Raw genomic sequence first — 12,171 nt, 5'->3', positions numbered from 1 at the left:
TTAAATTTCGGTAGAAAAACTGGCATATCTTTCGGACATATTGGTTTATTTAAATAAGAAAAATGCAATACAGGAATTCTAATATTTCAACATCTGAACAAATTGAAAGCTTTCGCACTTAGTTGGCGTTATAATTTTGAAATACCTGGAGCTATAAGGAGTAAAAATAAACTTTTCTTTTACGAATTGGGACCTGCAAATGGGTATGAAATCCATTCTCAGTTTACATTTGCCTTGTACACTAACTGGTATACGAGCAAGAAGAATTTATGAAGTTTAAAACTGAAGCGACATTAAAACCAAACAAAACATTTTTGGCTTCATATAAAAAATTAGGATCCACTGCTTTTAAAGCGTGCTGTTGCAATTATATTACCATTTTCCACAACATACTTATACGAATAGGGCTTGACGGGTCAAGCAGCTTAAATATTTTAAATAATTGCCAGTGGTGCGGCCCAAAGGAAATGCATTTTGGTGTTGTCGTTTCCAATGCCCCCACTGCAAAGATCATTTGCTACCGCATATGCGCATGCAGCGGAATTCTTTCGTCTCCTTATGTCGCAATCTCTCGGACTCGGCTTAACAGCGTCCCCGAGCAGCTCTAACGCTCTCGGGCTATCATACGCTCTCGCTCGCGTCTAAGCTTGCTGCATAGGGCCCGGCAGATTGGCCCGTCAGCCCTTGCATGGGCAGTCTTGAGCTAATCGTCGCAGCTGTTAGATTAAAATCCTCGCATCAATCGTTCGCCCAATCATCCCCTAATGTACATACGCGATAAGTAGGTTTACATATGAAAATAAATTGTGAATTATAAACAGCCTCTCGACTTTCATTAACTTCAAATTGCAACAGTTATTAAAAACGCTTAATAGCTTAACATTTGGTGACCCCGACGTGATTGTGCAATAAATAATCCATCAGTGCAATCACAAACTAATATAGCATTCAAAGATCTAAACTAATTGCCATCTCAACCAGTGTCATCAACCACATAAGTTATCCACACATATATACATCGGCCTCCCCTGCATATTCGGTAGTGCACGTAGCTGTTGGCTTGCGCTTCTGTTTTCGGTCAGCTTCCCGCAAGAAACGTTTCTTACACCGGCCGCCTTTGTATATACGGTTTGTACATGGCTGTTCGCTTGCTGTGCTCGGTTATTGTCGTCTATTGCTTGTGTTACTCTTTGCGATCATCTTCCCGCTAGAGACGTTGGTCTTTCTGCTAACGCTGCTGCTACCAAGGAACTTAATGCTGATTACGAAATTCCAATGACCAGTGAGCAAAACAGGGTGTCTTTTTTGAAGCTTAAGTCAACGGAAGTCGACGAGAAAATGAAAAGGTTAGCTACCGCTGTGCAGAATGAGTCGTCGGACTGTGACTACTACATGCTCGTGGTAACGTAAGAGCAAGTCGAGAAGTTGATCGGCAAATTTGAGATGTTTCACGGCGAGCTTGAGGAATTGGATCGAAGCGAAATTCACAGTGCTTTGTGTGACATTTTTGAGTCACTTGCAAGCTCGCTGAAGGCGGCGATTATGAGGGAAATGGCTAAGAGTAGCGGCCGAATGCCGTTTCATTCTACCTTGGCTGGCGGAAACACTACGGTTGATTTTGCCGGCTCGCAATTTCTACCTCACCGTAGACAAGTACCATCCCTGCCTCCTATACAATTGCCGACGTTTAGCGGCGGGTATGCGAACTGGACGGACTTTTATTCAATGTTTGCCACCATCATCGACAGCCATCCGGACTTAACAAACATAGAAAAGCTCCAGCATTTGCGTTCCTGTCTGCGGGATTCGGCATTGGAGACTGTTCGGTCGCTGGAAATCTCAGATGGCAATTATGCTGTGGCATTAGATTTGTTGGAAAACAGATTCAATAATCGGCGATTGGTTTTTCAGGCACACATCAATGAGATCTTGGCGCTTCAGGCTGTGGAACCTGGGTCAGTGGTCATGCTTCGGGAGCTTTCAGACAAGTTCAATTCACATATGCGCGCACTCCAGGGTTTGGGCACCAATGAGCAGATCGCAGGATGCATCATCGTGCAGAAGCTTCTCCGAAAACTGGATCCAGCGAACCAAGAGAAGTGGGAGGAACGATTCAACGACCCCGCATTCGCCAACTTAATTCCGTCGTGGGAATCTATGGCCTCGTTCTTGGAGCAGCGATGCAGATCATTGGAGATGATGGAGTTTTCTATGGCAAGCTATGCGTTGAGCAATCAGGTGGGCAGAAGTAGAAAGCATAATAATTCTAGGTCCACATTGGTTACAACGAACCAAACCCTAGCACGCTGCGCGCTGTGCAACGATGGTGCTCACGAGGTCCAGCACTGTCAGAAGTTTAAAGTGCTGTCCCCCACAAATCGCCATAAAGAAGCCAAGCGGCTTTCGTTGTGTATAAATTGTCTCAGAACAGGGCATCGATTACTTCAGTGCACCTCGAGCAACTGTCGTACCTGCGGTGGTAGACACCATACCCTCCTTCATTTTGGTAGCCCTGAAGACACCGCAGTCCAAGGGAAATCAGCGCCGTATACTCCATCTCAGTCTGCGCTGTCTTAGTCTACGCCGTCTGAGCATACCACTGAGCCCTCTACTTCAGCGGCTACCTCGTCTGCCCTTATTGCCCAAGATCTCAGGAATGATGTTGTTCTACTTGCCACGGCCACGGTCTTAGTCAAAAATCGTTCCGGAGTTTTAGTTCCCTGCCGAGCGTTGCTGGATTCCGGCTCCCAGTTGCATCTAATAACTTCTCGTTTCGCGAATCAGCTTCAGCTTCGAAAAATGAAATCATCGACTGCAGTCTCGGGAATAGGCGACTCTAGCTTCGGCACGGATGGATTTTCGGTCAACGTTAGCCTGCACTCTCGCTAATCGGATTACTCAACTCTCATCACTGCCATTGTAGCCTCTAGCATAACCGATCGACAGCCAAGCCTTGGAATTGACACTCAAAACTGGAAAATTCCATCTAACATACCACTAGCTGATCCGGAGTTTTATAAGCCGCAGCGTGTCGATCTGCTAATTGGCGCAAGTCTGTTTTTCGAACTCCTGTGTGTTGGTCAGGTCAAGCTACTGCCAGGATTGCCTTCAATTCAGAAAACGCGCTTGGGATGGGTCGTGTCTGGAAGTTGTTCGCGTTTAAAAGGTTCCTCGTTGATGGTCTCTCGCGCTCGGGCCGTAGCTGCTGAGGATAATAGTCTAGAGGATCGGCTTGAGGTGCTTCTTCGGAGGTTTTGGGAGGTAGAAAATTGCATCGAACCAATAATAAAGTCTACCAAAGAAGAGCTAGATTGTGAAGTACACTTTGTGCAGCATTTCCGTCGACTACATAAAGGCGATTATTGTGTTCGGCTGTCAGCAAAATATAATTTGGATCTCCTTGGAGAATCTTACAATCAAGCGCTTCGTAGATTCCTGACCCTTGAGAGAAATTTAGATCGTCGCCCTGATGTTAAATCTCAGTATGCAGCATTTATAAAGGAGTACCTTGATTTAGGCCATACGTCTCAGGTTCCTACCCAGGCAATCAGCAACTGCCGATATTTTTTGCCTCACCATTGCGTCATGAAAGAAGATAGTTCTACGACCAAGCTTCGCGTCGTTTTTGATGGATCCGCTTCAACCTCATCTGGATATTCCCTGAACGACGTTTTAATGGCTGGTCCCGTAATCCAACCCAAACTGTTTCATATTCTTGCTCGATTTCGGTAATACGCCGTTGCGGTTACGGGAGATATCTGTAAGATGTATCGTTGTGTATGAGTCTCGACCGAGGATAGCAACTTGCAGTGTATTCTGTGAAGAAACTCCAGGGAAGAAGACTTGCGTGTGTTTCAATTGGACACCGTTACTTATGGGACGAAGGCTGCCTCCTATTTATCTGTGCGAGCGATGCATCAGTTGGCAATCCGTTTTCTGATCTACTATTATTTTCGTTCTCGGCCCTTCAATCTTCTTTGAATTCCTGCAGGCGCTCTGTTTTGTCATCCATAGCGCGATTCTACGATCCTCTCGGACTAGCTGGTCCCTTAAATACTAAATCCAAAATCGTTCTCCAACGTTTGTGCCAAGAGAAGTTGTCCTGGGATGAAAGCCTTCCAGTCGCACTGAACACCGAGTGGCAGGAAATGTGCACCAGTTTTGGTCAGATTCGTCGACTTGAATTTCCTCGGCTTGTACTCCTTCCAGACTCTACGCTGGAAATTCACGGATTTTGCGATGCCAGCATCGAGGCTTATGGTGCATGCATTTATGTCGTGTCCAAGGGTCAGCATTCCAGCAGTCACTTACTTTGTGCCAAATCTCGTGTGGCTCCTTTGAAGACACTTACAGTACCAAAGTTGGAGCTTTGTGGAGCGGAGTTGCTGGCTAGGCTCATATCTGAGGTAGCTGGAATGAATGTATTCAAGGGAAGGTGTTACTGTTGGTGTGATTCTGCCGTTGCGCTCTCTTGGATTCGGGACGAGCCGTCAAGATTTAATATTTTTGTTGCAAATAGAGTGTCAACGATTCAGGAAATGACCGAAAAAATGGAATGGCGCTATGTTCCCACAGCTTTAAACTCAGCCGACATTCTGTCTCGAGGGGCTCATCCGACTGAGCTGAATGAGTCACCTCTTTGGGCTCATGGTCCTCCATTTCTTTGCGGCTCCTCAGATGACTGGCCACCCACTGTGCTACCTGATAAGCCAGCCCTTAAACTTCGTCGGAAGGCTCTTCTGGTCAAATCGCCCTACATGGACATTATTGCTGATTCCAAGTATGCGAATTCATTTGCTTCTTTGCAACGCGTTTTCGGATACATTCACAAGTTTTGCAACCGAATTCGGTGCCCCGGACTCACTGTCTCAGACATTGAACATGGAACCCAGGTATTGCTACGACTAGTCCAGCGTACTCAGCTATGGGAGGACATGAAGTCACTGCGGGCAAAGGGAGCAGTCTCCTCATCGAGCTCAATCGCATCGTTATCGCCATTCATGGATCAGTTTGGACTTCTCAGGGTAGATGGTCGACTGAAAAACTCTTCGTTGGATTTTGATGACCGTCATCCAATCATCTTGCCCAGCAGCCATTCAATGACTCTAGCAATAATCTCCCATTTTCATGAGCGGAATCTGCACGCTGGTCCTCGAGCTTTGCTTGGACTAATTCGATCCCAATATTGGCCTATTGGGGAGAGGAAGACGGTAAACAAGGCAGTAAACAAGTGCGTAAGATGCTTTCGACTGAAGTCCAGGCTATTGGAGCATATTATGGCGGATCTTCCAAAGGAGCGGCTCGATGGTTCTCATGCCTTTGAGATCACAGGCGTGAACTTCTGTGAGCCGTTTTTCTACAAACCGGAGGCACGCAACAAGGCTCCAATCAAGTGCTTCGTCTGCGTCTTCATATGTTTCGCTACCAAGGCTGTTCATCTGGAGCTTATAAAGGACTTATCCACAGTTGCTTTTCTACATGGACTAAAGCGCTTCATATGTACCAGACGAAAGCCGCGGAAAATTTGGTCAGACAACGCAACCAATTTTGTCGGCGCTAAGAATGAGCTGATGGAATTAAAGCGCATGGTCCTCAGCGATTACCATCAGAAGGCGCTGCTAGATTTTTGCTTGGTCGAGGCTATAGACTGGCATTTCATTCCTCCGCGCTCCCCTCATTTTGGTGGTCTATGGGAGGCTGCAGTGAAGACGGCCAAGTACCACTTCTACCGTGCGATAGGCAACTCGGTTCTTGGATTTGACGAGCTGCGGACGCTGTTTTGCCTCATCACGGCAGTGATTAATTCCAGACCTTTAGTTTCAATTTCAGAGAGCCCTGCCGATCTAGATGTTCTAACTCCAGCGCATTTCTTGAATGGTGGCCCTCCTGCTTCGTTCGCTGAGCCTGACGTCACGCAGCTAAACTTCGATCGCCTGGACGGCTGGCAGCGCGTTTCGTACCTGCAGCAGCTCTTTTGGTCCCGGTGGAAGGAGGAGTACATAACGTCACTGCAGCAGCGCTCAAAGTGGCGCACTGCGAAGCCTAGTTTAGCTGTCGCAGATTTGGTTCTTGTCAAGGATGAGAATCTTCCTCCCATGAAGTGGCCACTGTCGAGAGTGGTCGAGCTTTTGCCCGGACGAGATGGCGTTTCCCGAGTTGCTGTGCTGAAGACGTCATCTGGAATCACAAAACGCGCCGTCAACAAGCTGTGCCTGCTGCCCCTTAAAGATGCTGTTGAAAGTCAGGGTTCCAACGGCGGGAGTATGTCAGGTCAAGCAGCTTAAATATTTTAAATTATTGCCAGTGGTGCGGCCCAAAGGAAATGCATTTTGGTGTTGTCGTTTCCAATGCCCCCACTGCAAAGATCATTTGCTACCGCATATGCGCATGCAGCGGAATTCTTTCGTCTCCTTATGTCGCAATCTCTCGGACTCGGCTTAACAGCGTCCCCGAGCAGCTCTAACGCTCTCGGGCTATCATACGCTCTCGCTCGCGTCTAAGCTTGCTGCATAAGGCCCGGAAATTTGGCCCGTCAGCCCTTGCATGGGCAGTCTTGAGCTAATCGTCGCAGCTATTAGATTAACATCCTCGCATCAATCGTTCGCCCAATCATCCCCATATGTACATACGCGATAAGTTGGTTTACATATGCAAATAAATTGTGAATTATAAACAGCCTCTCGACTTTCATTAACTTCAAATTGCAACAGTTATTAAAAACGCTTAATAGCTTAACAGGGGTTTTAAACTCTCGCTACTACCTGGTCGAAATTCATATTGGTACACTCCTTTTTTTAAATAAAATCGGGTTTACTCTTCTTACTTTTTTTTTTACATTTTGTATCTTATATATAAAGAAAATGAACATTGAAATTAGGTAAAACTTACTTTAATTACAGAACCTTTCTGGGCAAATTCATATCCTTAAAGATGCTCCCTTGGAAATAATTATTGGAACACTAAAATAACATTTTTTTTTAAATTTTTACTTAATAGTGGATATTGCCTCCACGCTTTGAGATAATTTCAGTGACAGCTTAGCTTAGACATTGAAAAACACAAATTTTGTAGGTTGTTCTGGTGGATATGGCCCATTCTTAAATAATTGCCTCTCTGAGGTCGGCGAAATTTTCAAATTGGCTCCCATTTCTATAAACTTTGCTCAAAGTATTCCCCAAACATTCTCGATTGTGTTTAAATCGGAGTATGTTCTCCTAGTATGTCCCGTCAAACCGCACTCATACATCGTCCATAAGACTCATGTACAGTGGGCTGCAAAAGTGAGTACATACTCACAATCACTGACTTTAGCCTCCCATAACAGGCAAACGAATAAAGCCAAACAAACCAAATTTGTTCCCCATATAAATACTTGTATTCTTAAAAAATAAACAATAATTACAAGAACGAGTAAAAATTTTTCAAAGAATGAAAAGTAAGAAACCAAAAGAACTCCCATGTACTCGGTTTTGCACTTTTTCATAAAAATTAAAGTAAATCATAATATTAACATTTTGCGCATAGACCCATATTAGATATTACTTTTTTAATACGGTTTGGAATGTTCTCTATCAAATTCCCAAAAATATCTTTTGAAATTGGATTGCACTCCGCATCTATACATCCCCAGAGATCGCCTTGGTTAGATGGCGCAGATTCGTAGTGCTCAAGCCGTCGTTTCACGATTAACCGTAGGCTTTCAATCGGATTAAGGTCGGTTCTTTGAGATAACCACTCCAGCAATTTAAAATTTTGATTAACCAGTCATTCTCGAACATTTTTCGCAATTTGCTTCGGATTCCTGTCTTGTAAACAAGTTAGTTAAATTCAGGACAAATACATTTCTCCGGAAAATTAAGAAGTTAGGCTTGTAGAAGTTGTAAATAGTCCTCTCTGAACTGAATAACATAAATTTTTTGTAGAGGACCAACGTGCTACCATATAAAGCAACTTCAGACCATAGTAATAAGGAATAATATGAAATATTGAAATATTATGGTCTGAAGTTGCTTTACATGGTAGCACGTTGGTCCTCTACAAAAAATTTATGTTATTCAGTTCAGAGAGGACTATTTACAACTTCTACAAGCCTAACTTCTTAATTTTCCGGAGAAATGTATTTGTCCTGAATTTAACTAACTTGTTTACAAGACAGGAATCCGAAGCAAATTGCGAAAAATGTTCGAGAATGACTGGTTAATCAAAATTTTAAATTGCTGGAGTGGTTATCTCAAAGAACCGACCTTAATCCGATTGAAAGCCTACGGTCAATCGTGAAACGACGGCTTGAGCACTACGAATCTGCGCCATCTAACCAAGGCGATCTCTGGGGATGTATAGATGCGGAGTGCAATCCAATTTCAAAAGATATTTTTGGGAATTTGATAGAGAACATTCCAAACCGTATTAAAAAAGTAATATCTAATATGGGTCTATGCGCAAAATGTTAATATTATGATTTACTTTAATTTTTATGAAAAAGTGCAAAACCGAGTACATGGGAGTTCTTTTGGTTTTTTACTTTTCATTCTTTGAAAAATTTTTACTCGTTCTTGTAATTATTGTTTATTTTTTAAGAATACAAGTATTTATATGGGGAACAAATTTGGTTTGTTTGGCTTTATTCGTTTGCCTGTTATGGGAGGCTAAAGTCAGTGATTGTGAGTATGTACTCACTTTTGCAGCCCACTGTATATCTGAGAATTCATCCGCAATAATATGAAGGTGATACAGGTCATGATACAAGATTATACAGGTGATCTTCCGCGGAGTTCAAAAGCAGCCCATACCATGAGCGAGCCAGCCCCCGAAGCTCGCTCATAGAAAGACTTACGTTCACAGCATACATAATTTTTCCGCTTGAATCGAAGACTATGAAGGGATGGCTTTTCGAGTAGTATTATAGTGTTTATTGATAATAAGAGTTAAAAATATATATAGAACTTTCAGTTTTATCTGTTCTGTGTCGCTTCCTCTTTTTGTCTGTCTATCTTAATATCTGTCGATGTTGATATCGATGCTGACATCGATATGGATACCGATGTTGATGGAATTTCCGTGCGTATAACAGAACCGTAAGGTTAACGTTCCTGTTAACTAGCAGCCCGTAGCACTCGTTTGACGTTTTGTTTGTTCAGACACTGTGCAAGGTCGGCCCTTTTTATACCCGATACTGAAAATGAGCATAGGGGTATATTCGATTTGTTCGAATTCGAAGGAATCGTTTCCGACTCTATAAAGCATATATATTCTTGATCAGCATCAATAGCCGAGTCAATTGAGCCATGTCTGTCTGTCCGTCTGCCCGTCCCTATCAGCTCCTAGTGCTCAAAGACTATAAGAACTAGGGCAACGACATTTTGTATCCAGACTTCTGTGATATGTCACTGTTACAGTTTATTTCAGAATAACGACACCACGTTGAAGCAGCCTTATAAATGGTTGCTTCAACTTTCGATCGGATGTGCTCAGTTAAACATGCTCACATTTCTCAGTAAACATCTTTCCAGTTTGGGTATATTAATGCCCATTAATAATATTAATTAATAATACAAAATATTACATTTTCATTTTTTTACTGATATATGGGCATTTTCGCGTTCACTCTGTCGGAAGCAAAATAAAATTTTAAATGTTACATAAATCAAACAAAATTAAATTTTTTACACTTCACACCTAATAATTTTTTGTAGTATTTTGAGAGTATTATCAGTGGTAAACAAAATTGAGAGCCTCCAGTGTTTATCTTTTGAGATAAAAGCCACAAAAGAGCGGTCACTCATGCGACTTCAAATAGACATGACTTTAGACATAAATGCTAATAATCGGCAGTGCGAATTTTGAGCTTCAAATATTTTTGATATAATTAAAAAATATATGCACCTTTATTATTAGACTTATGACTTTTTTAAAATTTGGCCTGTCTTTTTTTGCGAAGGATTCTTCTAGGTCACTCACGCGACATTTTTTCCAATGCAGCTTTGTGTGCAATTATACACATATATGTACACTACTGGCCAAAATAATAAGTACACGCTTATGAGCTTTCTTTCACGTCCTATAAAACTTTTCTAAAAAACATAATTAACAAATTAAATATAATTTTAGTTTGCTAACCTACAATAGAGTATAAAAATGTTATCATAAGCTTTTTTCATTTCAAATATACATATATTTTATGACCGATTAAACCTTAAAAACATAAACAAGGGCCAAAATAATAAGTACAGCAATTCTCCACAGCGAAAAACTAAAAGCGTATCAAAATTTGTCCACTTTTTTCTTATAATTTATAATCTTTTACTAGTATTCTATATAGCAACACTTATTTTGGATGACTTTGGCCATTCTTCTTGGCATACTAGCAATAAGTTTGCGGCAAGTCTCCACTGGAATCTCATACCACGTTTTTTGCACAAACTCTCCAAAATTCTTTTTCTTTTCGAAAACTATTTTTACCAATTCGACGTTTCAAGTCAGCCCAAAAGTTTTCAAATGAGTTTAAATAAGGAGACTGACTTAGCCAAGCCATAACGTTTACATTTTTTCCCGTAAACCACGCCTTCACCACCTTTGAGGTGTGCTTTGGGTAATTTTCCGGTAGAAAGACCCATCTCAAGGGCATGTTTTCCTCAGCATAAGGTTGTATAATGTCTGTCAATACGTTTTTATACCCGAATTGGATCACATGATCAGCTATGCGATGTACCGGCTCAACGCCATGCCAAGAAAAATAGCCCTTGATACATATACATCGGCCTCCGTTCTTAACCATTTTCTTTGTGTACCGGAAGTCGAATTCTTTGCCTTTTGGGTCGTTGTATACATCTCCTGGAGTAATTATCAAAAATATTTATTCCACTTTTAAGACCCATCTGACCCAGACCATGCCAAATGATTTTCAACGACTTTTTGCCTCATCTTAAAAATTTGTACTCGGAGTAAGGGAACTTTCGGACTATACGTCCTGTTAGGTCTCTATATTGAAGTCTCCGACGAACCATCATCAGACCTGATGATTCTTTGCCAATTTAAGCGTATATGCCCTTGGAAGACATGAACTGATCCTTTTTGCAAGACTGATGATGCGGGTGTCCGTTGTTTGTAAAGATTTCTTCTTCCATCCTCGATTTTCAATAAGCACTTTAAGCACTATTAAAGCATTCTGAACAAAAAATACCGAGCGTCCAAGACTTTTCGCAATTTCTCGGAGAATTTTCATTTCTTTTTGAAGACTTATGGAAAACTTGTTTTCTTCAGGAGTACGGCCTATCTAAAGAATTTGTTTAACTCTCATGTACTTAAATACGAAAGAATCCTTTAAAATGCCCATTCAGCAAAAATGTATGCATAGAATTTTTGTTAAGTTATTAGGTTCCCCACTTTAATTTTTGATTTAAATATTTGGCAAGACTGTAACCTTTCCAAACATAAACAATTGGCATCCATACATTTACAAACATTCGAGCTATTCCATTCCATAACAAACAAGCACGACACCGATGTTCTTATTTTTTTTGTCCAGTAGTGTATATAATCATTACGTTAATATTTAAGGTAAGAAGAAGAAATAAAAAAGAGGTATCCATGAGCTGCAAACGACTACAATATACTCGATTTTACAGAAGAAAAGAAATTAATTTATTTTAAATTCCTTTTTGCTTAACATATATATACATAATTAATTAATATAACATATTTGAAAACAAGCGGTGCGCGCTATTTTTTATTTTTGTATCTATCATATTCTCTCTTTCTTTTTAACTTTTAACTTTTTTTTAACTCTCGCAACTTTATTCTGTACTTTCGGTACAATTCTCTTTGTTTTGCTCTATAATCCATCAGTTGTTGTTCGGTTTTTTTTATTTTGTCCATGTACCGCATTTGCTTTTAATTTTTTTAAATAAATATCTTGTTGATCCATCTAAATTTTAATTAAAAAAAGCTAACAATAACTAAGAAAAAATAATTTTTTTAGAAGGCATTGCACTTGCGGTCACTCACACGACAAACTTTCGTAATTAATAAAATATAGATTATTGGAAACAACTTATGCTGTTTTTCGCTCTTTTTTAGCCCAAATGCGGTTAATTCGTGCTCTGTTGTCTCTCTTTGTAATTTTTACCGTAACTTTACTTATCTAAGTACAATTTAATCTCTTCTCTATGGTAA

General features: G+C 41.1%; 1 protein-coding gene across 2 annotated transcripts in view; it reads left to right on the top strand.

Moving 5' to 3' along the window:
* LOC6603322 (ras GTPase-activating protein 1) overlaps positions 1-12,171 on the top strand; it is a 107,922-nt gene that overhangs the window by 81,416 nt on the left and 14,335 nt on the right. The window lies entirely within an intron of this gene.

Source organism: Drosophila persimilis, unplaced genomic scaffold (assembly GCF_003286085.1).
Source record: "Drosophila persimilis strain 14011-0111.01,24,50 unplaced genomic scaffold, DperRS2 tig00000477-arrow-pilon, whole genome shotgun sequence".
Taxonomy (NCBI): Eukaryota; Metazoa; Arthropoda; class Insecta; order Diptera; family Drosophilidae; genus Drosophila; species Drosophila persimilis.
This window is presented reverse-complemented; position numbering and strand designations above follow the sequence as displayed.